This window comes from Salvelinus sp. IW2-2015, linkage group LG15 (genome assembly GCF_002910315.2).
Source record: "Salvelinus sp. IW2-2015 linkage group LG15, ASM291031v2, whole genome shotgun sequence".
In the NCBI taxonomy this organism is placed as follows: Eukaryota; Metazoa; Chordata; class Actinopteri; order Salmoniformes; family Salmonidae; genus Salvelinus; species Salvelinus sp. IW2-2015.
In genome coordinates this window covers 59545141-59568655 of record NC_036855.1, presented here as the reverse complement: position 1 = coordinate 59568655, position 23515 = coordinate 59545141, and positions in this window count along the sequence as shown.

Here is a 23515-nt window from a genome sequence, read left to right as displayed (position 1 = left end):
CAACACTCAGGGGATCCTGAGTAACAATGAAGCTGACAAGACTAGCACAGCAGAAGACTGAGTGGAGTTCAGTGTGGAGGCCTGGAGTGTGTCTTGCCTGTGTGTCTAATACACATCTGTCTGTCAGCATCGGTGTCTTTTATCCTCCATCCCTATATCCCCCTGCTGTAGGCATGAGCACCTGTGTGCAAATCTACCTCACTCTTTCCATCCACGTCTGATCAGCTGGTGGGTGAGAGCACATGTGAGAGCCGAGTCTGTTTGTTCTAAATGAAGGAAAACATTTGAAAAATCTCTTATTCTGTGTACAGTGAAGCACAGCAAAACTTCAATAGTTTCTAGCTAGTCCCAGAGGTTCCACGAAGGTATTTTCTCTTTGAATCAATACACACATCTCTGTGCCAAAACTGGATAATTACCCCCATGCGTTGTATGAGTTCCAAGTTTCAGGTTTCAAGTTGTATTTCTCACATGCTCAAGTACTGTGCAATGCTTAACTTGCAAGCCCTTCCTAGCAGTTTATTATTCAATACCAAAATAGTATAACTAAAAAACATGAGGAATAAAACATATATATATACAGTTGAAGTCAGAAGTTTACATACACCTTAGCCAAATACATTTAAACTCAGTTTTTCGCAATTCCTGACATGTAATCCTCGTAAAAATTCCCTGTCTTAGATCAGTTAGGATCACCACTTTATTTTAATAATGTGAAATGTCAGAATAATAGCAGAGCAAATWATTTTTTTCAGCTTTTATTTCTTTCATCACATTCCCAGTCGGTCAGAAGTTTACATACACTCAATTAGTATTTGGTAGCATTGCCATTAAATTGTGTAACTTGGGTAAAACATTTCGGGTAGCCTTCCACAAGCTTCCCACAATAAGTTGGGTGAATTTTGGCCCATTCCTCCTGATAGAGCTGGTGTAACTGAGTCAGGTTTGTAGGCCTCCTTGCTCGCACACGCTTTTTCAGTTCTGCCCACAGATTTTCTATAGGATTGAGGTCAGGGCTTTGTGATGGCCATTCCAATACCTTGACTTTGTGTCCTTAAGCCATTTTGCCACAACTTTGGAAGTATGCTTGGTGTCATTGTCCATTTGGAAGACCCAAGCTTTACCTTCCTGACTGATGTCTTGAGATGTTGCTTCAATATATCCGCATAATTTTCCTCCCTCATGATGTCATCTATTTTGTGAAGTGCACCAGTCCCTCCTGCAGCAAAGCACCCCCACAACATGATGCTGCCACCCCCGTGCTTCACGGTTGGGATGGTGGTCTTCGGCTTTCCCTCCAAACATAATGATGGTCATTATGGCCAAACAGTTCTATTYTTGTTTCATCAGACCAGAGGACACAATCTTTGTCCCGATGTGCAGTTAGTTGCAAACCGTAGTCTGGCTTTTTTATGGCTGTTTTGGATGCAGTGGCTTCTTCCTTGCTGAGCAGCCTTTCAGTTATGTCGATATAGGACTCGTTTTACTGTGGATATAGATACTTTTGTACCTGTTTCCTCCAGCATCTTCAAATCAAATCAAATTTTATTTGTCACATACACATGGTTAGCAGATGTTAATGTGAGTGTAGCGAAATGCTTGTGCTTCTAGTTCCGACATTGCAGTAATAACCAACAAGTAATCTAACCTAACAATTCCACAACTACTACCTTATACACACAAGTGTAAAGGGATAAAGAATATGTACATAAAGATAATGAATGAGTGATGGTACAGAACGGCATAGGCAAGATGCAGTAGATGGTATAGAGTACAGTATATACATATGAGATGAGTANAGTATATACATATGAGATGAGTACTGTAGGGTATGTAAACATAAAGTGGCATAGTTTAAAGTGGCTAGTGATACATGTATTACATAAAGATGGCAAGATGCAGTAGATGACATAGAGTACAGTATATACATATACATATGAGATGAGTAATGTAGGGTATGTAAACATTATATTAAGTGGCATTGTTTAAAGTGGCTAGTGGTACATTTTTACATAATTTCCATCAATTCCCATTATTAAAGTGGCTGGAGTTGAGTCAGTATGTTGGCAGCGGCCGCTAAATGTTAGTGGTGGCTGTTTAACAGTCTGATGGCCTTGATGGCCTTCACAAGGTCCTTTGCTGTTGTTCTGGGATTGATTTGCACTTTTTGCATCAAAATACTTTAATCTCTAGGAGACAGAAGGCGTCTCCTTCCTGAGCGGTATGACCGCTGCGTGATCCCATGGTGTTTATACTTGCGTAATATTGTTTGTACAGATGAATGTGGTATCTTCTGGCATTTGGAAATTGCTCCCAACGATGAACCAGACTTGTGGAGGTCCACAATTTTTTTCTGAGGTCTTGGCTGATTTCTTTTGACTTTCCCATGATGTCAAGCAAAGAGGCACTGAGTTTGAAGGTAGGCCTTGAAATACATCCACAGGTACACCTCTAATTGACTCAAATGATGTAAATTAGCCTATCAGAAGCTTCTAAAGCCATGACATAATTTTCTGGAATTTTCCAAGCTGTTTAAGGCACAGTCAACTTACTGTATGTAAACTTCTGACCCACTGGAATTGTGATACAGTGAGTTATAAGTGAAATAATCTATCTGTAAACAATTGTTGGAAAAATTACTTGTGTCATGCACAAAGTAGATGTCCTACCCGACTTGCCAAAACTATAGTTTGTTAACAAGAAATTTGTGGAGTGGTTGATTATTATTATTATTATTATTGTCACATACACCAGATAGGTGCAGTGAAAGGTGTTGTTTAAGGGAGGAAAACTAATGTAAGGAGAATGTAAGCTATATACAGGGCGAGTGCCAGTACCATATGTACAATGCAGGGATACTGGAGTAGTTGAGGTTTATATGTACATAAAGGCAGGGATTAGGAGAAAGTGACTTGTAGCAGGATTAATAATAATAATAATAGTAAATAGTTTGGCAGCGGCATAAGTGGTGCGTTGTGGTGAGTGTGTATGTGAGTTTATGTGTGTGGGTGCAAGACTGTCAGTGTAGGCGTAACAGGTTGATATACATATAAACAGGGCTGAAAAGTGACTGGTAGCAGGAATGTATAAATACTTATGGTAATATACTAATAGTAAAATATACATGTAAACAACAGTGTAATGGTAGTAACACATCAAATCAGTTATAATTTTAGCAGCAGGTAGCATAGTATCATTCATTTTAGCAGCAGCGTAGGTGTGAAAGTGTGTGTGCGTGTGAGTGTGTGGCGTCAGTTGTGAGTGTGTACGTGTGTGTGAGTAAGAGTGACAGTGAAGGTGTGTCCGAGTGACATGTGGATGGGCATAGAGTCAGTGTTGATAGTCTGTGGGAGAGGGAAAGCAGTAGTTGTTAGCCATTTAACAGTCTTTTGGCCAGTGGATAGAAGCTGTTTAGAAGTATTTTGGTCTGAGCCTTGATCCACCGGTACCGCCTGCCGAACGGGAGCATAGAGAACAGTACAGTACAATTTATGGGGCCTTTCTCAGACACCGCCTGGCATGTACGTCCTTGACGGCTGGGAGCTCACCCCCAGTGATGTGCTAGTCTGTCCGCACCACTCTCTGTAGGGCCCTCCTGTCGAGGTCGCTACAGTTGCCATACCAGACAATGATACAACCGGTCAGGGTGCTCTTGATAGTGCAGCTGTAAAAGTTCCTGAGGATCTAAGGGGCCATGCCATATACTGTTTCAGCCTCCTGAGGAGAAGAGGCGCTGCCGTGCCTTCTTAACGACTGTGCTGGTATGAGAGGACCATGTTAAGACCTCAGTGATGTTGACACCGAGGAACTTGAAGCTCTTGACCGTCTCCGCTGCGGCCCCCTGTTTCTTATAGTCCACAATCAGCTCCTTGGTCTTGTTGACGTTAAGGGAGAAGTTTTTGTCCTGGCACCACACTGCTAGGTCTCTGACCTACTTCTTGTAGGTTGTCTCAGCGTCATAGGTGATCGGGCCTACCACCGTGTCGTCAGCAAACTTGATAATGGAGTTGGAGTCATGCATGGACACACAGTTGTGGATAAACAGGGAGAACAAGAGGGGGCTAAGCACACACCCCTAGAAGGCCCCCGTGTTGAGGGTCAGCGTGACGGAGGTGTTGTTGCCTATCCTTACCACCTGGGTTCGGCCTGTCAGGAAGTCCATGATCCAGTTGCAGAGGGAGGTGTTCAGTCCCAGTGTCCTGAGCTTGGTGACAAGCTTGGAGGCCACTATGGTGTTGAACTGAACTGAAAAGCATTCTCTCATAGGCATTCCTCTTGTCCAGGTGGGAGAGGGCAATGTGGAGTACAATTGAGTTTGCATCGTCTGTAGATCTGTTGGGGCGGTATGCAAATTGGAGTGGGTCTAGGGTGTCTGGAATGATGGAGTTGATGTGTGCCATGGCGGAGGTGTTGTTGCCTATCCTTGCAGCCTATCCAACCAGCCTTTCAAAGCACTTCATGATGACAGATGTGAGTGTTACAGGGCAGTTGTCATTGTGGCAGGTAGCCTTAGAATTCTTGGGAACACAAATTATGGTGGTCAGCATGAGACATGTGGGGATGATTCCTCTCCACCCCACTAGCTACCTCAAGGTGCATACACACCATTGGTGAGTTAACCCTGCAAGTACAGTAAGGTCTTCAGCTGTCCTTGAACAGAAGGTACTGTAAGTCATCGTCATTACCTCCTTTGCTAAGAGCAATGTCAGGAGTACTAAGGAAGCACAGTATAAGTAATCCCAGTAATCACTAATGAGCCAGCACATGCAATGACACAATAATTAAGTTCCAATCACAGCAGATAAAACATGACCCTCACTCTGAAGCATATATAAGGAGAGAGAGAGAGATTTTTTTTTTTTACTGTACCCAGTCAAGTGGAAATAGATTGTCTACCCTTGTCAATGCTCTGTCCTGTTCAGCAGTCTAAATGGTACACTATCTAGATAAAGTCAGGCCTCCTCTTCTCTCCTCTCCCCTCAGTGAGGAGACCCTTCAGTGACCGTGAGGTGTGAAATCCAAGCTGTTGCTCCATGAGGTGATGGATGTGATGGATGGACGGGCCCACAGAGGACCAAAGACCTCCACCACCACCCCATCCCCTCGCCTTCCTGGCCTGTCTCTGACCCCACCCCCCTCTCCTGCTGTTCCTCTCACCCTGCCAAGTCTGCTCTCATCCAGAGAGGAAGAGGTGAAGTGAGAGTCATAACTGGGCCCAAAATCTGTTTTCAAATTTTTCATCCCATCAAGCCAGGAGTTTTTGTATGGAGGTCAATGAGAGTGTCCAATTTGGTTATTTGCTACTTGTGGCTTATTTTATCGAATATAAGTTTCATAATCATTAGGTTTTTACAAGTGTACTGATATAAGTAGGACACGTGACATCCTGGCAACTTTGAGAAAAAACACTATATCAGCGTTGTGCCTGGTCATCACTAGTTACCACAAAGTCATAAAACCTGCCTATTTCTACAATTTCTCGAATTAAAATATTTTTAGACCTAACCCTAACCACACTTCTAACATTATGCCTAACCCTAACCTTAATTTAAGACAAAAAAGCAATTGTTTGTTTTTCATGATCTTGCCAATTTTGACTTTGTGGTTGTGGTAACTAGTGGAAACCGTTGTGGCTATTGTTCACACGCATATCTGCCCTCTCATTGGCTAGAATGGTGACAACTGATCTTGCCCCCTCCATTTTTTAAGACATGTATTTTCATTGTTAGTGCCACTAGAGTATCTGGTCAATATAATGGATAATCTGTGTCTCATCACACTCCCATAAGGACTGACACATTTCCCCAAGTGTTAGTAATGGGTGAGAAACACATATCCACAAACTCCTGTGGCTCTGAGAGAGAGGAGCTACATTTCCTGCTCCACCTCGTCAGCTCAGGTTTAGATGCATGTAATCATAGGTCCTAAACACTGATGGCCTCAACGATGTGTGATGGCATTTTAGCTCTGGAAGTAAGCGAAAGGTGAGTGCCTGGCTCTAGTCATATATTTGTCAGTGCCTTGACAGCTCTCTTTCATCTCCTCCTCTAGTTTATTTTCATTTCCATTTTCACCGGCCAGATGAAAATGTACATAACAACTGTCGCAGCCAAAGAGAATATCAGATTAAAATAAAAAAGCACTGATACATAATTTACTTAAATACATACGGCATGATACTTTCACAGTCAGTGTGAAGCGATGGAATGACTATGATTATTCAAATGAACAAGAATGTGACAGTCAAATACAGTATGCTGTCCTTAACAGGGGAACCCTCAAATTGTTTAATTACTGAATGTTATAACAACTGTAATATTACGACAGCAACCCAATATTTACTGAACGTGTGTTATGATATGGGGGGTAGTTTAGTGTTTGCACATAGTTAGGCACCACACTACCAGGATACACTTCCACACTCTATCCCCAGGTGGCAGCACTAACCGAGTCAGGGGCAGGTGCTATGCCAAGCTTTATTAAGCCCACAGGTGGAGGCGTCAAGTGATGGTTAGTGTGCAAGCTTGCAGAGCTGGACGGCTGCAGGTTATTTTCTTGGTGGCCATGTGGTCTTCAAAAGCTGACCCCAGGCCTCCGGAGTGGCGCAGCACTAAAAACTGCTATGGTGAAATCCCTTTTGAAGAAAACTAATCTAGATTCTTCAGCTTTTAGTAATTTTCAGCCAATCTCAATTCTAAAGCAAAATTCTGGAGAAATTGGTGTTCAAACTTATTTTTTAAGTGCTAACTGTATTTTAAAATTCAAAATATGGTTTTCGGGCCCACCACAGCACAGAAACAACCTTAGTTAAAGTGTTAAATGATCTTTGAGCCAACACAGATGCCAAACAGCTCTCTGTCCTTGTACTCTTAGATTAAAGTGCTGCATTCGACACTGTTGACCATGATGTCCATCTAAACAGACTGGAGAGGTGGGTTGGCCTCTCCAGTCCAGTTCTACATTTAGGACCTACAGTTGAAGTTGGAAGTTTACATACACTTAGGTTGGAGTCATTAAAACTCGTTTTTCAACCACTCCACAMATTTCTTGTTAACAAAATATAGTTTTGGAAAGTCGGTTAGAACATCTACTTTGTGCATGACACAAGTAATTTTTCCAACAATTGTTTACAGACAGATTATTTCACTGTATCACAATTCCATTGGGTCAGAATTTTACATACACTAAGTTGACTGTGCCTTTAAACAGCTTGGAAAATTACAGAAAATGATGTCATGGCTTTAGAAGCTTCCTATAGGCTAATTGACATAATKTGAGTCAATTGGAGGTGTACCTGTGGATGTATTTCAAGGCCTACCTTCAAACTCAGTGCCTCTTTGCTTGGCATCATGGGAAAATCAAAAGAAATCAGCCAAGACCTCAGAAAAAAATTGTAGACCTCCACAAGTCTGGTTCATCTAACTGCCTGAAGGTACCACATTCATCTGTACAAACAATATTATACAAGTATAAACACCATGGGATCACGCAGCCGTCATACCGCTCAGGAAGGAGATGCGTTCTGTCTCCTAGAGATGAACGCATTTTGATGCAAAAAGTGCAAATCAATCCCAGAACAACAGCAAAGGACCTTGTGAAGATGCTGGAGGAAACAGGTACAAAAGTATCTAACCCTAAAACCGCCATAAAAAAGCCAGACTATGGTTTGCAACTTCACATGGGGACAAAGATCATACTTTTTGGAGATATGTCCTCTGGTCTGATGAAACAAAAATATAACTTTTTGGCCATAATGACCATCGTTATGTTTGGAGAGAAAAGGGGGATGCTTGCAAGCCGAAGAACACTATCCCAACCGTGAAGCATGGGGGTGGCAGCATCATGTTGTGAGGGTGCTTTGCTGCAGGAGGGACTGGTGCACTTCACAAAATAGATGGCATCATGAGGGAGAAAAATTATTTGGATTATTTGAATGAGGGAGGAAAATTATTTGAATTATTTGGATATATTGAAGCAACATCTCAAGTCTGGCAGACATATCAGTGTGGATGACGGATCACCACCTCAAGCTGAACCTCGGCAAGACGGAGCTGCTCTTCCTCCCGGGGAAGGACTGCCCGTTCCATGATCTCGCCATCACGGTTGACAACTCCATTGTGTCCTCCTCCCAGAGTGCTAAGAACCTTGGCGGGATCCTGGACCTGTCTCTTATACACATCTAGATGTGTATAAGAGACAGCTGTTCGCTGCTCTGGCACCCCAATGGTGGAACAAACTCCCTCACGACGCCAGGTCAGCGGAGTGAATCACCACCTTCCGGAGAAACCTGAAACCCCACCTCTTTAAGGAATACCTAGGATAGGATAAAGTAATCCTTCTAACCCCCCCCCCTTAAAAGAGTTAGATGCACTATTGTAAAGTGGCTGTCTCTTATACACATCTAGATGTGTATAAGAGACAGCTACGGAGCTGTGAGGGGAACGGCACCTCCGTACCTTCAGGCTCTGATCAGGCCCTACACCCAAACAAGGGCACTGCGTTCATCCACCTCTGGCCTGCTCGCCTCCCTACCTCTGAGGAAGTACAGTTCCCGCTCAGCCCAGTCAAAACTGTTCGCTGCTCTGGCACCCCAATGGTGGAACAAACTCCCTCACGACGCCAGGTCAGCGGAGTGAATCACCACCTTCCGAGAAACCTGAAACCCCACCTCTTTAAGGAATACCTAGGATAGGATAAAGTAATCCTTCTAACCCCCCCCCCTTAAAAGAGTTAGATGCACTATTGTAAAGTGGTTGTTCCACTGGATATCATAAGGTGAATGCACCAATTTGTAAGTCGCTCTGGATAAGAGCGTCTGCTAAATGACTTAAATGTAAATGTAAATGTAAGACATCAGTCAGGAAGTTAAAGCTTGGTTGCAAATGTGTCTTCCAAATGGACAATGACCCCAAGCATACTTCCAAAGTTGTGGCAAAATGGCTTAAGGACAGCAGAGTCAAGGTATTTGAGTGGCCATCACAAAGCCCTGACCTCAATCCTATAGAAAATTTGTGGGCAGAACTGAAAAAGTGTGTGCGAGCAAGGAGGCCTACAAACCTGACTCAGTTACACCAGCTCTGTCAGGAGGAATGGGCCAAAATTCACCCAACTTATTGTGGGAAGCTTATAGGAAGGCTACCCGAAACTTTTTACCCAAGTTAAACAATTTAAAGGCAATGCTACCAAATACTAATTTAGTGTATGTAAACTGCTGACCCACTGAAATAAAAGCTGAAATAAATCATTGTCTCTACTATTATTCTGACATTTCACATTCTTAAAATAAAGTGGTGATCCAAACGGATCCTAATTTTTACTAGGATTAAATGTCAGGAATTGTGAAAACGTTTAAATGTATTTGGCTAAGGTGTATGTAAACTTCTGACTTCAACTGTATTTAACCGGTTGAGAGTTTGTCACCCTTGGTGAACATAACTCAGGGAAAATACATATCACATATGGCGTTCCACAAGGTTAGTTTTGGGGTCCGGTACTGTTCAGTTTATGTATGTTACGATGTTATGATTTTTACTGCTACGGACAATACACAACTTTACATTTCTGTGTCACCAGAGGATTTTCGCCCCATGGATAAATTATTAGACTGTATTAGTGATTTAAATACTTGAATGGCTCACAACTTCCTCCAGCTATATAAAGACATGACCGAGGTACTTATTGTCGGAGCCAAAGCCCGGACAAAGAATCTAGCTGCACATTTTAATTCACAGGCAATAAATATAAAATATCAGGCAAAAAAACCTAGGTGTTATTTTAGATTCTGAACTACATTTTTAATCACACATTACCAAAATAGCTTTTTACTACCTGAGGAACTTGCCAWGGTGTGGCTATTTCTCTCTCAGGCTGATACAGACTCATCCATGATTTTATTGCAAGCAGGCTTGACTACTGTAATGCTCTCCTGTGTAGTCTACCCAAGAAAGCCATTGGTCAACTGCAAAACATGCAGAATGCTGCAGCACGGGTACTGACCAAGACCAGACGGAGAGCACTCATTACACTGGTTTTAAGGTCTCTGCACTGGCTACCTGTAGGTTATAGAATACATTTTAAAATTCTTATATTGGTTTTTAAACCCATCCATGATTGTGCACCCCAATACATGTCAGACATGCTTTTATGTTATGTACCCAGTAGATCCCTCAGGTCCTCTGGCACTGGCATTTTAACTATCCCAAAGCCGAGGACCAAGAGGCATGGAGAGCCAGCCTTTAGTTATTATACTCCCAGCCTCTGGAATAGCATGTCGAAGAACTTGAGACGGGCTGAAACTGTGGACATATTTTAAAGAGATCTTAAAACTCATTTTTAGCTTTGCTTTCCCTTGGGGTACTTTTTAGTTGTTCAGTTTGTGTCATTCTTTAGTTTTTTATCTTATGTTTGTTGTGTATTAAATATTTCTGCTTTTGTTTTAATTGTTTACTTGTTTTTTCCTGTAAAGCACATTGCATTCCATGTCTGAAATGTGCTTTAGAAATAAAGCTTGATCTTATTTGATTTACATTTTACATTTTTACATTTTTTAGTCATTTAGCAGACGCTCTTATCCAGAGCGACTTACAGTAGAGTGCATACATTGTATTACATTTTTTACATACTGAGACAAGGATATCCCTACCGGCCAAACCCTCCCTAYCGGCCAAACCCTCCCTAACCCGGACGACGCTATGCYAATTGTGCGTCGCCCCACGGATCTCCCGGTTGTGGCCGGCTGCGACAGAGCCTGGGCGCGAACCCAGCCCAGCCTGGGCGCGAACCCAGAGACTCTGGTGGCGCAGCTAGCACTGCGATGCAGTGCCCTAGACCACTGCGCCATCCGGGAGATTTAGAGGAACTACATCACCACCTTATCAGCTTGAATAAAATACAAAATAATAGCTCGCAGGATGGAGATCAAGTTATTTTTAATGAGTGCATTTCGCAAGTTTGCATGAACTACCTTCACTAAAACCRTTGCAAAGGTTTTGTCTGAAAACTTTTCGAATCACAACGTTCTGGCATCTCTGCCTCATGATTTGTTGGGAGAGTTGTCTGTCTGAAGAGGACCCACCCGGAAATGTTTTATTCCCCTTATCGAAGTTGCTAAAAGAGTCAATGAGTCATTGAAACCAGACCCTAGTCACTGTTTCCTAGGGTTGGGTGTTCTAGACTAGTGGCCATGTGGGCCATGTGGGTTGAATCCTTAGCTTTGGAAATGTCATTTTTTGTTTATTTTTGTGTATGTATTTCGGTCATCATTTTGAACAAACAATAATCTGCTTTGGCTAGCCGACCCAGGAGGAGTCAACTCACGACTGAACTGGCCCTGGACCTAATGTAAGGTTCCTGCCTCCTGAGCACATGTACATACAACACGGTCCTCATCCCCTGATTTCTCACATAGATACACACCTTAAATCAGGTTTCAGACCAGTCAACTAGGCCTAGAACCCCTAGACTTAGCGAGCGTATCAATATTAGCAGGCTAGTTATTGGTTTCGTAAAAATGCACCTGATAACTTTTCTTGTTAAAAAWGTTCCTATAAGGACATCTTAATAAGTGCTGTATATCAATGTTCAGTGGTCCATTTTCCCCCACTTGAGATTTCCATCTGCTTTGTATCCTTCCTCTCAGACACAATTATGAGTCAGGGCCGTCTGGAGAGCTGAGGTCCACAAAGAGCATCAGAGACACGTGACTGGCTACTGATCTACAACAGAACATAATTAGTCCATGAGGCTGTTATCTGAAGGTTGAGTAAGGGAATCCCTCCATGGACCTCTACTGGCTAATATTCCCCCTAACTCCCTCCCTCAGGCTGGGTAGAGGTGGCTCTGTTAGGCCTCACAGAGCACGGAGAACCTTCAGGTCCAGTCTGGAGCACAGAAGCTCAGGGTGGGATGCTGGACAGGGAGCATCATGGGAGCTTAATGGGAGCATGTGACAGAGTAAGAACTAATAACAACCTAACAGGTCAAACCCTAACACCACTTCTAGAAGTCTGAACATTGAGCTGGCCTTTGCTCCAGTGTAGGTCGTTATCCAATGCCGCCATTCACAAGTCCCTCTGAAGTAATTCCAATGTCTGAAACAGGCAGTTAGAAATGTAATGTAATGGGATTTAGTTATTTCCCTTTCATTTGATTGGAGTGTGCCAGTTTCGAATCCAAACACCTTAACACAGAAATTAAAGTTATTCTTGTCTTGCCTCCCAGGTAAACGATCCCAGATTGGATTTAAATTGATTTGTTTTAAAGAGCTTTCGCTCGCCAGAAGAAAGTAGACATTACACACAGACCTTTGATGATCTGCTTCACTTTATTTCCTCTCTAATTTGTTTCCTGATAGTGATCAGCTGGGAGTGTAAGCTGGGGAGGAGCTGGCAGAAACTAGGGTACATAATGAATGGATGGGAGAAATAGATGTGTCTGGCGGGCGCTGAGCAAGGACTGATGGGAATGATGATGAATTTACCCCCTCATTAGGCCAAGAGAACACACGCTGAAAGAATGATTCATAATCTCATGAAAATACCTACTGTATCAGCCAAGTTCCCCAGCACCAACTACACTGTCTGGTGAAACTAGGGCATCCAGTCTTTTACTATGTTGGATTGCAATAAAGCTGAGGTGTCCAGCCTATCAGCACTGTGACAGTCAAAACCATCAGTTCTGGCTTGGCTGCCCATGCCAAGAGGTGGGGCTCAGTGGGTTTAGCTAATGTATTTTCAGCAGCAGAGAAACACTCGCATTCAGCTAATCAGTAATGGTTAGTCAAGCACAGTATCGTCAGTCCCAGAGTCAATCATCTCTCTTCAGTCTGGTAAATCACCAAACCAGAGCTTATTACTCATCAGAGAGCAGCCTTCCGTCACCTTGCCAGAGCCCATTTCCTGCCACGCGGGCTTCTGTTCTGTGCTATTCCACAAAGCACTTTATTTACCCATGCCCGTCTGGACTGGAGAATATTTGGTAATTTCTGTATCATGGATTACTGGGTATATATTTAGGTAATTTGATGTAGATGTTTTAGTTCATGTAATGATACTCCAAATTATTACATAGAGGCACTCAACAATTTTCCAATGTAGAAACAAACATGTTAGGTTGCTCTGATATTTTCAGTTTGCTTAAAATAATAGTTTCGCATGTGCATTCGTGCATGTGGATGCATGTGGATTTTTGTCTGCTCCTCTTATGCAAATCGGTGTGYGGGATTTCATTTTCACGCCCCTCAGAATGTTTTCTTGCTGCAATATCTTTAAACTCCCCCACTCAACTTCAACCTCCAGTGCACATTGTCAGTCATCCGAAATGCCACATCACATCACACTCCAGAGAAATGAATTTAAAATATGACAAATAAATGTTCTCTCTCTCTCTATAGGTAAAAGTATGCTGGCCACATCTGGGCATATTTAAAGAAAGGTGTCGACAGTATCTTTAACCAGGGAATGTGAAATTGAGCTGAGGGAGTAATGTAGTAGTGGTTTCAGCAGTATATCTCTCTGTCTGAGGCCAATCTCCATCCCACCATGCCAGGCAGAAGTTCCTGTAGAGATGGTGGTGGTTGAATTAGGGTGTTCACAGTCGTAATTGAACATTTCTATTATGAGCTTAGGTTGGGGGAACTTCATTATACTGCTGACATGTGCAGTGAAAAGTGCAGTTCAATAGGCTTCCATTGGCAGCTTTTACTTGCAAATCATTAGCCTTTTGTGTTGCAGTCAGTTTGTCTGTACTGTTGGAAAATGTTATCTTTAATGGGCCCAGCAGGCTGGTTCTGAGACGGTTGTATAGCAGAGATGTCTTTAGGAATGTATGGGATGTACAGTGCATTCGGAAACTATTCAGACCCCTTGTTACGTTACAGCCTTATTCTAAAATTGATTAAACTATTTATTTCCCTCATCAATCTACAAACAATAACCCATAATGACAAAGCTAAAAACATGTTTTTTTTTATTTTAGCAAATGTATTACAAATAAAACCTGAAATAGCTTATTTACTTAAGTATCCAGACCCTTTGCTATGAGACTCGAAATTTAGCTCAGGTGCATCCTGTTTCCATGGATCATCCTTGAGATGCTTCCATAACTTGATTGGAGTCCACCTGTGGTACATTCAAATGATTGGACATGATTTGGAAAGGCACACACCTGTCTATATAAGATCCCACAGTTGACCGTGCATGTCAGAGCAAAAACCAAGCCATGGGGTCGAAGGAACTGTCCGTAGAGCTCCATGTCAGGATTGTGTCGATGCACAGATCTAGGGAAGGTTACCAAACAATTTCTGCAGCATTGAAGGTCCCCAACAACACAGTGGCCTCCATTACTCTTCAATTGACAAAGTAGGGAACCACCAAGACTCTTCCAAGAACTGTCCGTCCGGCCAAACTGAGCAATCGGGGGTGAAGGCCGTTGTGGTGCGTTCGTAAATTCACTCTGGAGTGCCAGAGAGCGGTCAGAGTGCACTCTGGGCGTTCATAAATTCAGAGCGTTGTCAGATTGTCCGTTCGTAAATTCAGAGCGTTTCGCTCTCGGAGCGTTTAGAGAGCACAATGGATGCTCTGGTCGAGGAGTACGGTTGATCCGAGCGTTCTGACCTGACAACGCCAGTCAAGCACCCAAGCTTACTGGCTAAAGTTAGCTAGCTTGCTAGCTACTTCCAGACATAAATGAGAGAACAGCTCACTCTGACCATTTTACTTGCCTTAGCAGAGCACTCCACCAATCAGGCCTTTATGGTAGAGGGGCCAGACGGAAGCCACTCTTCAATAAAAGGCACATGACAGCCTGCTTGGAGTTTGCCAAAAGGCACCTAAAGGACTCTCAGATTATGAGAAACAAGATTCTATGGTCTGATGACACCAAGATTGAACTCTTTGGCCTGAATACCAAGCATCACGTCTGGAGGAAACTTGTCACCCTCCCTATGGTGAAGCATGGTGGTGGCAGCATCATGCTGTGGTGGATGTTTTTCAGTGGCAGGGACTGGGAGACTAGTCAGGATCGAGGGACAGATGAACGGAGCAAAGTACAGAGAAATCCTTGATGAAAACCTGCTCCAGAGCGCTCAGGACCTCAGACTGGGGTGAAGGTTCAACTTCCAACAGGACAATGACCCTAAGCACACAGCCAAGACAACGCAGGAGTGACTTCGAGACAAGTCTCTGAATGTCCTTGAGTGGCCCAGCCAGAGCCCAGACTTGAACCTGATCGAACATCTCTGGAAAGACGGAACATCTCTGGAGAGACCTGAAAATAGCTGTGCAGTGAAGCTCCCCATCCAACCTGACAGAGCTTGACAGGATCTGCAGAGAAGAATGGGAGAAACTCCCAAAATACAGGTGGGCCAAGCTTTTAGCGTCATACCCAAGAAGACTCGAGACTGTAATCGCTGCCAAAGGTGCTTCAACAAAGTACTGAGTAAAGGGTCTGAATACTTATGTAAATGTGATATTTTTTAAAATTTTAAATATACAGTATAGACACACCACCGTTCAAAAGTTTGGGGTCACTTAGAAATGTCATTGTTTTTAAAAGAAAAGCAATTTTTTTGTCCATTAAAATAACATCAAATTGATCAGAAATACAGTGTAGACATCCTGTGTGTGGGGGTAAGGGGTTGAGTGTGTATGAGTGTGTGGGTGTATGTGTGTATCCCACAACTGTTGCGAGGGAGTAATTTCCAAACATCTGAAGGTACCACGTTCATCTGTACAAACAATAGTATGCAAGTATAAACACCATGGGACCACGCGGTCGCCATACCGCTCAGGAAGGAGACGCATTATGTCTCCTAGAGATGAACGTACTTTTGTGCGAAAAGTGCAAATCAATCCCAGAACAACAGCAAAGGACCTTGTGAAGATGCTGGTGGAAACAGGTACAAAAGTATCTATATCCACAGTAAAACGAGTCCTATATTGACATAACCTGTAAGGCCGCTCAGCAAGGAAGAAGCCACTTCTCCAAAACCGCCATAAAAAAGCCAGACTACAGTTTGCAACTGCACATGGGGACAAAGATCATACTTTTTGGAGTAATGTCCTCTGGTCTGATGAAACAAAAATATAACTGTTTGGCCATAATGACCATTGTTATGTTTGGAGGAAAAAGGGGGAGGCTTGCAAGCCGAAGAACACTATCCCAACCGTGAAGCACGGGGGTGGCAGCATCATGTTGTGCGGGGGGTTTGCTGCAGGAGGGACTGGTGTACTTCACAAAATAGATGTCATCATGTGGGAGGAAAATTATGTGGATATATTGAAGCAACATCTCAAGACATCAGTCAGGAAGTTAAAGCTTGGTTGCAAATGGGTCTTCCAAATGGACAATGACCCCAAGCATACTTCCAAAGTTGTGGCAAAATGGCTTAAGGACAACAAAGTCAAGGTATTTGAGTGGCCATCACAAAGCCCTGACCCCAATCCTATAGAAAATTTGTGGGTAGAACTGAAAATCGTGTGCGAGCAAGGAGGCCTACAAACCTGACTCAGTTACACCAGCTCTGTCAGGAGGAAACGGCATATCTATTTATTATTGCCATCGAAATGTTAGCTGTTAAAATTAGATCCAACAATAATATTAAGGGATTAGAAATCCGTGGCTTAAAAACAAAGGTGTCATTGTACGCTGATGATTCATGTTTTCTTTTAAAACCACAATTAGAATCCCTCCACGACCTCATAGAGGATCTAGATACTTTTGCTAACCTCTCTGGATTAAAACTATATATATATATACACTATATTACGTATTGGATCACAAAAAAATGCTAATTTTACATTACCGTGTAGTTTACCAATAAAATGGTTTGACGGAGATGTGGACAAAAATAGATTTAATCTTGCTACCATGGAAAGGAAAATACCTGTCAATTTGTGGAAAAATCACCCTGATTAACTCTTTAGTCATATCACAGTTTACCTATTTGGTTATGGTTTTGCCTACACCTAGTGACCTGCTTTTTAAATTATATGAACAAAAAAATATTCAATTTATTTGGAATGGCAAGCCAGACAAAATTAAATGGGCCTATTTATATAAATGGGCCTATTTATATTTATATAAAATGTATATGAATTCGGAGGGCAGAAATTATTACATATTAACGCATTAGACCTCTCACTAAAGGCATCAGTCATACAAAAGTTAGACTTAAATCCAAACTGGTTCTCTAGTAAATTAGTAAGAATGTCTCACCCCATGTTCAAGAATTGCCTTTTTCCCTTTATTCAGATTACACCTGCTCACTTTCGKTTTTTTGAAAAGGAAATCATCTCCAAAATATCGTTCTATTTTAAACAAGCCTTAGAAAGTTGGTTGCAATTTCAGTTTAATCCACCTGAAAAGACTGAACAAATAATACAGCAAATATTGTGGTTAAACTCAAATATACTAATTAAATTTAAAAAAATGTATTTTTCGATTAAATGTTTAAAAAAGGTATAATCTTTGTGAATTATATCATAAATAGGACTGGTGGAGTTATGTCACACATGCAGCTAACACAGACATATGGAAATGTCTGCTCTACCCAAGATTACAACCAACTAATTGCAGCACTACCACAAAAATGGAAGAGGCAAGTAGAAGGGGAAAAAAGTAAGGAACTTGTCTGTCGGCCCTGCATTAAAGAACRTAAATGGTTAAAGAAAAGTGTGATCAATAAAAACATATACCAATTTCATTTAAGGACCAAAAAATTGACAGCTGTGCCATATAAATTGCAAAATAGTTGGGAAGAGATTTTCGATGTACCAATTCCATGGCACATGATTTATGAATTGACACGCAAAACAACRCCGGATTCAAAACTTCAAATTTTTCAATTTAAATTTCTATACAAAATTCTTGCAACCAATAGAATGTTATATATATATGGGGGATACAATCTTCCCAGCTCTGCAGATTCTGCTGTGAGGAGGCAGAGTCATTAGATCATTTATTTTGGTACTGTCCGTATGTAGCTCGTTTTTTGTTCACAGGTCCAGGAATGACTGAAGAATTGCAACATTTGCCTAGAACTAACGCTGCAGATAGGATTACTGGGTGATTTGAAACGACATAGTCAATCAATCAATAATATAATTCTTATTTGAGCTTTTTATCTTTAATTTACAATCTGTAGAAGCTATGAGAATAGAAATGTTCAGCACTTTTGTGAAGCATCACAGCACAGTTGAAAAATATATGACAAATAGAAATCCAAAATGGATGGTGTTAAGAGATAGATGGGAGTGGTTGAATGGACTGAAGGGTGGGACTAATAACAACATAACCAATGTAAAACATACGGGTCTGTAAAATGTATACAGGCTCGAAATGTTGTGAAATAGCAGTTACAAATTGAAATCAAACTGGATGGACATCAGAAATAGAGGAAGGACTAAAAAAAAACAAAATATAACTATTATAAAATAGATTGTGTCTGTAAAATGTGTATAATATGTATAAAATGAAGGTAGAAGCCTAAGTGTTATTGTTTATTAGTTTAATCAATTAGAGGGGTGGTAGGGTTTGCTGGAATAATAAAGGTGTATTCTAAAAAAGTATGAAAATGTATATAGGTACATGTACAGTGGGGCAAAAAAGTATTTAGTCAGCCACCAATTGTGCAAGTTTTCCCACTAAAAAGATGAGAGGCCTGCTCCCACAGTTGATTTCTTCAAACCAAGCTGCTTACCATTGCAGATTCAGTCTTCCCAGCCTGGTGCAGGTCTACAATTTTGTTTCTGGTGTCCTTTGACACTCTTTGGTCTTGGCCATAGTGGAGTTTGGAGTGTGACTGTTTGAGGTTGTGGACAGGTGTCTTTTATACCGATAACAAGTTCAAACAGGTGCCATTAATACAGGTAACGAGTGGAGGACAGAGGAGCCTCTTAAAGAGAAGTTACAGGTCTGTGAGAGCCAGAAATCTTGCTTGTTTGTAGGTGACCAAATACTTATTTTCCACCATAATTTGCAAATAAATTCATAAAAAATCCTACAATGTGATTTTCTGGATTTTTTTTCTCATTTTGTCTGTCATAGTTGAAGTGTGATGAAAATTACAGGCCTCTCTCATCTTTTTAAGTGGGAGAACTTGCACAATTGGTGGCTGACTAAATACTTTTTTGCCCCACTGTATGCATGTATGTATATATGTGTATATGTATGAATGTTTATGTATGCATATGTATGGGTATGTACGTGTATGTATATGGATATATTTACCAAAAAATGATATGGGGGATTGGAAATGATGCAGACAATTACATTGATGGAAGCAACAATCTTTCCGCAATATTAATCTGATCCACCCCCCAATTTTTTTATTTTTTATGTTTAAAAATAAAAGTAAAATATTACCCGCAAACACCAGTCTCAACGTCAACAGTGAAGAGGCGACTCTGGGATGCTGTCCTTCTAGGCTGAGTTGCAAAGAAAAAGCCATATCTCAGACTGGCCAATCAAAATAAAAGATTAAGTTGGGCAAAAGAACACAGACACTGGACAGAGGAACTCTGCCTAGAAGGCCAGCATCCCGGAGTCGCCTCTTCACTGTTGACGTTGAGACTGGTGTTTGCGGGTACTATTTAATGAAGATGCCAATTGAGGACTTGTGAGGCGTCTGTTTCTCAAACTAGACACTCTAACGTACTTGTCCTCTTGCTCAGTTGTCCTGCGGGGCCTCCTACTCCTCTTTCTATTCTGGTTAGTGCCAGTTTGCGCTGTTCTGAGAAGGGAGTAGTACACAGCGTTGTACGAGATCTTACATTTCTTGGCAATTTCTCGCATGGAATAGCCTTCATTTCTCAGAACAAGAATAGAGTGACAAGTTTCAGAAGAAAGTTCTTTGTTTCTGGCCATTTTGAACCTGTAATCGAACCCACAATGCTGGTGCTCCAGATACTCAGCTAGTCTAAAGAAGGCCAATTTTATTGCTTCTTTAATCAGGACAACAGTTTTCAGCTGTGCTAACATAATTGCAAAAGGGTTTTCAAATGATCAATTAGCCTTTTAAAATGATAAACTTGGATTATGCATTGGAAATGCATGGTTTTCAACCGTTCGCTGCCCGCAACTGCCAGCCCGACTAGCATCACCACCCTGGACGGTTCTGACCTAGAATATGTGGACAACTATAAATACCTAGGTGTCTGGCTAGACTGTAAACTCTCCATCCAGACTCATATTAAACATCTCCAATCCAAAATCAAATCTAGAATCGGCTTTCTATTTCGCGAACAAAGCCTCCTTCACTCACGCCTCCAAACGTACCCTAGTAAAACTGACTATCCTACCGATCCCCGACTTCGGCGATGTCATCTACAAAATAGCTTCCAATACTCTACTCAGCAAACTGGATGCAGTCTATCACAGTGCCATCCGTTTTGTTACCAAATCACCTTATACCACCCACCACTGCGACCTGTATGCTCTAGTCGGCTGGCCCTCGCTACATATTCATCGCCAGACCCACTGGCTCCAGGTCATCTATAAGTCTATGCTAGGTAAAGCGCCGCCTTATCTCAGTTCACTGGTCACGATAACAACACCCACCCGTAGCACACGTTCCAGCAGGTATATCTCACTGATCATCCCCAAAGCCAACACCTCATTTGGCCGCCTTTCCTTCCAGTTCTCTGCTACCAGTGACTGGAACGAATTGCTGAAGCTGGAGTCTTATATTTCGCWCACCAACTTTAAACATCAGCTATCTGAGCAGCTTACCGATCGCTGCAGCTGTACATAGTCCATCTGTAAATAGCCCACCCAATCTACCTACCTACCCATAGTGTTTTTATTGACTTTTCTGCTCTTTTGCACACCAGTATCTCTACTTGCACATCATCAACAGCTCATTTATCACTCCAGTGTTAATCTGCTAAATTGTCATTCTTCGCTACTATGGCTTTTTTATTGCCTACCTCCTTATGCCTTTTGCACACACTGTATATACACTGTCATTGACTTGTTTATTGTGTTATTGGCTTGTTCATTCCATGTTATTCCATGTGTAACTTTGTTGTTGTCTGTGTCACACTGCTTTGCTTTATCTTGGCCAGGTTGCAGTTGTAAATGAGAACTTGTTCTCAACTASCCTACCTGGTTAAATAAAGGTGAAATATATATATTTTTTAAATTAGCTAACACAACGTGCCATTGGAACACAGGAGTGATGGTTGCTGATAGTGGGTCTCTGTACACCTAGGCAGATATTCCATAACAAATCAGCCATTTCCAGCTACAATAGTCATTTACAACATTAACTACACTGTATTTCTGATCAATTTGATGTTATTTTAATAGACAGAAAATGTGCTTTTCTTTCAAAAACAAGGACATTTCTAGTGTACATTTGCTTTTTTTTAAATAAACTGTTTTTGCTTTGTCATTATGGGGTATTGTCTGTAGATTGATGAGGGGAAAATACAATTTCATTACTTTTAGAATAAGGCTGTAACGTAACAAAATGTGGAAAAAGTCAAGAGGTCTGAATACTTTCCGAATTCACTGTATGTGTGCTTCTGGGGCTCAAATAGCATCTGAGTTATATGAAATCATGAACAGTTTGTAATAGAATACCTAGTATAATACCATAGAGTCACTTACCATCAGGACTATCAAAAATAAGTCACACTTTATTTAGATTGTCTGATTGTTCCATCGGTTGTTATAGTTAGGTTTAGAATAAGGATTAGGGTTAAGCTAAGGGTTAAGGCTAGGGTCAGGGTTGGTTGAAATGTTACTGATAGTGTGTAGAGCTTGGCTCTCCAACCCTGTTCCTGGAGAGCTACCGACCTGTAGGTTTTTACTCCAGCCCTAATATAGCACACCTGGTTCCAATAATTAGCTGGTTGATGGGCTGAGTCAGGTTAGTTACAACTGGGGTTGGAGTGAAAACCTACAGGAGGGTAGCTCTCCAGGAACAGGGTTGGAGAGGCCTGCTGTAGAGTATCTACAGATAAACTATCCCAGGGGTGTCAAACTCATTCCATGGTAATTTCATAGTTTTTTCCTTTCAATTAAGACTTAGACAACCAGTTGAGGGTACTTTTTTACTAATTAGTGACCTTAATTCATCAATCAAGTACAGGGGAGGAGCAAAAACCTACAGACACTTGATCCTCTGTGGAATGAGTTTGACACGTGAACTATCCAAATAAAGTGATACCCCAAAATACAACCATGACCCTGAAAATCACCAGTTCACTTTGATTGGTGCTCTTCTTTTATCTTTAAATGTGAAAGAACATCACAAAATCAAACTAGACCATAGAGCACTTCTGGCCATCAGTAAGAGATAAAGGACGCAGTCGGGGGCATGGCCACTGTATTTAAGAAAAATGTTCCATGCTTTGCTCTCCCCCTCTCAAGACATCCTTGGATAACCCTCTTCTGTTCGGCTCCATTATGCCTCTCCGTAGGCTCTGCTTTTCAATTAGTGCCATATGAAGGCACAGACAGACACAGACCTACAGGTGAATTATAGGTATTTCATTCCGTCCATCCATGCAGTAAACTGTTTTCCATGGAGGTTATATTTGTTTGTTCATCCAATCTATTGTATGAAGCAGAGATCATGGGGCTTAATAACAGGACCCCACTGGGCAAAGATGTCAGATCAACATCCCATTTTATGTGATATTTTATTGAGTTCTCAACAGACAACAAACAGTTCAACTTAAAATAAACCAAACCTTTAACTAACTATTTCCGGTGCCATTAAAGCAACATTATTACATTGATAAAGTATGTTGTAATAATGAGGAAACTATGACTCAACCAAATGTTTGTCCAGTGGGGAGGTGGAGGAGGTGGGAGGAAAGAGAACGTTGATACCTGGGAGGAGGGAGGGAGGGAGAGGGAGGGAGGGAGGGAGGGAGGGAGGGAGGGAGGGAGGGAGGGAGGGAGGAGTACCGTAGTGCTTTAGGGTCTCCATATTACTCAGACACCCAGAGAGAGAGGGGGGAGACAGAGAGAGCGAGCGARAGAGAGAGGGGAGACAGAGAGAGCGAGCAAGAGGGAGGGAGAGGAGAGAGAGATTTAAAAAATATATATTGTAATATTATATATATATATATTCCCCTTTCTCTAATCACCATTACTATTTTTTTTACTGTTATTGTTGTCATTATCTCACTTCGCTATAGCAACAGTGGCCTTGTCATTCATGCTTATAAAGCTTATCTGAATCTGAGAGAGAGCGAGAGAACAGGAGACACAGACAGAGAGAGAGGAAACAAGGACCATTGATGAATCTCTGAACGTCATTGGACTCTATGAACACTCTTGCTCTGCCTTACAAACTGCTCTGAATGACATGTCTAATGGAAGCTGTTGTAATGTTCAGCAGACAAAATGTCCCTACTAGAACTGTGAGAGTAATTACTCAGCTCTTGCTCAGCAAGATAGGAAGCATTGTCATTGCCTAGCCCCTTCACTATAGATGGGATTTTGTATACCAAACATATTTATCACTTGTTTCTCCCTGCAATGCTTGAAGGCAGTTTGCAAC